The sequence below is a fragment of the Piliocolobus tephrosceles genome, chromosome 10 (genome assembly GCF_002776525.5).
Source record: "Piliocolobus tephrosceles isolate RC106 chromosome 10, ASM277652v3, whole genome shotgun sequence".
In the NCBI taxonomy this organism is placed as follows: Eukaryota; Metazoa; Chordata; class Mammalia; order Primates; family Cercopithecidae; genus Piliocolobus; species Piliocolobus tephrosceles.
Window position 1 is genome coordinate 127976905 of NC_045443.1, and position 3217 is coordinate 127980121.

A 3217-nucleotide genomic window follows, 5' to 3' on the forward strand; every position below is an offset into this window, starting at 1 on the left:
ACCAAGACACTCCAGCGATGTTCTTTAGCAGAGGCAAGGAGTTTAGGCATATAGAGAAAATAAAGCAGAGGGAAAAGTGTTACTTCTACAGTGTAAGGTCCATCCATGGTATTTTTCTCCCGAGTTGAGGCTGTAAACATGTTTCTAGTTTTATAGCTCCATCTGCTGGCAGTTTTCAGAACGTCTTTCTCATCAACACCTTAAATCCTCGAAAAAGTTATGTTCACATTGTATTTCAAAAGGCACCCTTTAGTTTTTACAAAGCGAACGCCTTTGGAAAGCTATTTTTCTTTCATACTACTGACTTCCAATGCCTTCTGACCTCGCCCCAAGTTTATCAGGCTTCTCCGAGCATAAGAATAACAATGGTACTTCTTAAAATTCCTTGCACCCATCCCAGACCTCCTGGAATCAGCATGAGCTGGGAGTCCGTATTATTTGGAAATTCCCTCAGTGAATGCTCACACTCAGGCTAGTGTGGGAAACGCTGACATGTAACCTGCCCCTTTCATGGCACAGATGAGACATAGGATTTGGAAGGTGACTTGGGGAGCCATCAGCCCTCTCCAGCCCCCAATTCCCAAGCATCCGCTTTTAAGTATGAGTAATAAGCAATACGTAGGCTGGGCTCAGTGGCTCACGCCTGTAATGCCTGCACATTGGGAGGCCAAGGTGGGTGGATCGCTTGAGCCCAGAAGTTTGAGACCGGCCTGGGCAACATGATGAAACCCTCTTTCTATAAGAAATACAAAAAAATTAGTTGGGTGTGGTGGCGCACACCTGTAGTACCAGCTACAGGGGAAGCTGAGGCAGGAGGATCACCTGAGCCCAGGAGGTTGAGGCTGCAGGGAACCATGATCACACCATTGCACTCCAGCCTGACTGAGACAGACGCTGTCTCAAAACAAAACAAAGAACACAAAATTATGTGGGCATGGTGGTGGGTGCCTGTATGTAGTCCCAGCTACTCAGGAGGCTGGGAGATGGAGGTTGCAGTGACCCGAGATCCTGCCACTGCACTCCAGTCTGGGCAACAGAACGAGACTCCGTCTCAAGAAAAAAAAGGAAAAAATTTATATGTTTACCGTATAAATGCAGCTTTAAAACCTTTCTGCAGAGGCGACCATATTTCTACTAGCTCCTACAATCATTTTTATAGTTCTGGAACATAACAAGTCAGGCAGTTCATGACCCTCAGTCCCACTTCCACCTTGACAAATAAACCTGTTCTATCTTACAATATTTCCGGTTGTTTTGTGGCTGTTGGCTTTGCCTCAATGAGGAAATTAACTCCTATGGAGGGCACCTAGCTCGGCGTACATCCATCCGGTCAGTACCACCTGCGACGCCCTGGAAATGCAGCCGGCGGGCCCCACCTGCGAACCTGCAGACCGGAATCTCTGGTCTGCGTCCCAGCCAGCCCTGCAGGTGATCCCCCGCAGGTGAAGGCTGAGAACCCCTGCGGTCCACGTTGGCAGGCACCCAAGGCACAAGTTATTGAAAGCTAAGGTTCTAGGTAACGGCAGCCCGGCATCTTAGACTTGCATTGCAGCTTTATTTACTTTGGAGGCAAAGTTCAAATCTCTTGTGTGATGAGTGAAAGAGCTTCCGACGTTGAGGGCCAGCCCAAGATCGAGTCCACCTCTACAGTGGGGCGCTCGGTGCCCACGTGGCCACAATTTCGAAGTCTATGGAGGGTCAGCTTCGTGCGCCGCTGCCCAGTTCCATGAGCTAGTAAGGAACTGGCCCGACCCTGTGGCGGCCTGCAGGGGGCTCGCACTGGGGGACTCCAGGAGCCAAGCTAGCGAAGGCCAGGGGTCTGGGCGAAGCACAAGAGGAACAGGCGGGGCCTGGGTGGGGCGGGCGGGGGCCTGCGGGGTGTCTGGCGGCACCAGGCGGGGTCTTGGAGGGGTGGGGTCGGGGCCTGTGGGCAGGGCGGGGCCTGGCCTGTGGGGTCTGTGCGGGGTGCGTGGGCGGGCCCAGGCGGCGTCTCCGCGGGGCAGAGGCGAGGCCTGTGAAGCGGGGCGGGGCCTGTGGGGCGAGGCCTGGCCTGTGGCGCCTGTGCCAGGTGTCTGGGCGGGGCCGGGCGGGGGCTCCGCGGGGCAGAGGCGAGGCCTGGGGGGGGGGGGGGGGGCCTTTGGGGCGGGGCGTGCCTGGCCTGTGGCGCTTTGCCGGGTGTCTGGGCGGGGCCAGGCGGGGTCTCCGAGGGGCAGAGGCGAGGCCTGTGAGGCGGGGGCGGGGCCCGTGAGGCGGGGCGTGCCTAGCTTGTGGAGCCTGTGCCAGGTGTCTGGGCGGGGCCAGGCGGGACCTGGGAGGCGAGGGCGGGGCCTGTGGGGCGGGGCGTGCCCGGCCTGTGGAGCTTTTGCCGGGTGTCTGGGAGAGGCCAGGCGGGACCTGTGAGGCGGGGGCGGGGCCTGTGGGGCCTGTGCGGGGTGTCTGGGAGGGACCAGGCGGGGTCTTGGAGGGGCGGGGCCCGGGCCGTGGCCTGTGGGGCAGGCTCATCTGGTCCCGCGCCCGCTACATCGAAAACCGCCATTCGCTGGGCAGCCAATGAGGGCGTGGCGCGCGCCGCTTTCCGCCGTTACTGGGCGTTCGATGCGCTGACACGAGGCCGGAGTCTGGAATGAAGTGTTCATCCGCCCAAGGAAAGAGCGCCGGTTGCCGGCCGCCCGCGTGTCCCTGGCTTTCTTGGGAACCCAGCGCCGAAGGCGAGGTGGGCGCAGGCCGCAGGGGGTCCTGGGAAATCGGCGGCGCGGAGGGATCTCCGCGGGAGCCGTTGGGGCTGTTGGCCTCGGGCTAAGGTGCGAGGACCAGGACTAGGGCGAGGGCGGCCGTCCAAGGTGCGGGGCGAGGCTGAGGTGTTAGGTGTGCGTGTGCCCGGGGTGCGGGGCCGGCGGCTGGGGGTCTGGGATGTGGAGGTGAGGGCCGAGGTGTGAGGACAGGGGTGCGGGGCCGAGGTCGCAGGTGTAGGGGATGCAGGAGCCGGGTGCGGGGACGAGGTCCCAGGTGCAGGGGATGCAGGAGCCCGGGTGCAGGGGCAAGGTTGCAGGTGCAGGGGTGAGGTGTCAGGTGTGGGGTGTGCGGGACCAGGGTGAGGCGCTGAGAACCGACTCACCGGGACTGCGGCACCGGGGTGCGGGGGCGAAGACCCAGGGGCCAGGGTGCGGGGACGAGGTCCCAGGTGCGGGGGGTGCAGGGGCCGGGGTGCGGGGGCGAG

The 3217-nt window shown here is 60.9% G+C and overlaps 1 protein-coding gene across 1 annotated transcript in view; it reads left to right on the top strand.

Moving 5' to 3' along the window:
- The first annotated feature begins 2561 nt into the window (after positions 1 to 2561).
- PIWIL1 (piwi like RNA-mediated gene silencing 1) overlaps positions 2562 to 3217 on the top strand; it is a 34614-nt gene continuing 33958 nt past the window's right edge. The window contains exon 1 of the mRNA XM_023187249.3: positions 2562 to 2801. The gene's annotated coding sequence lies outside the window, so the exon portion shown is untranslated. The remainder of the gene's footprint in view (positions 2802 to 3217) is intronic.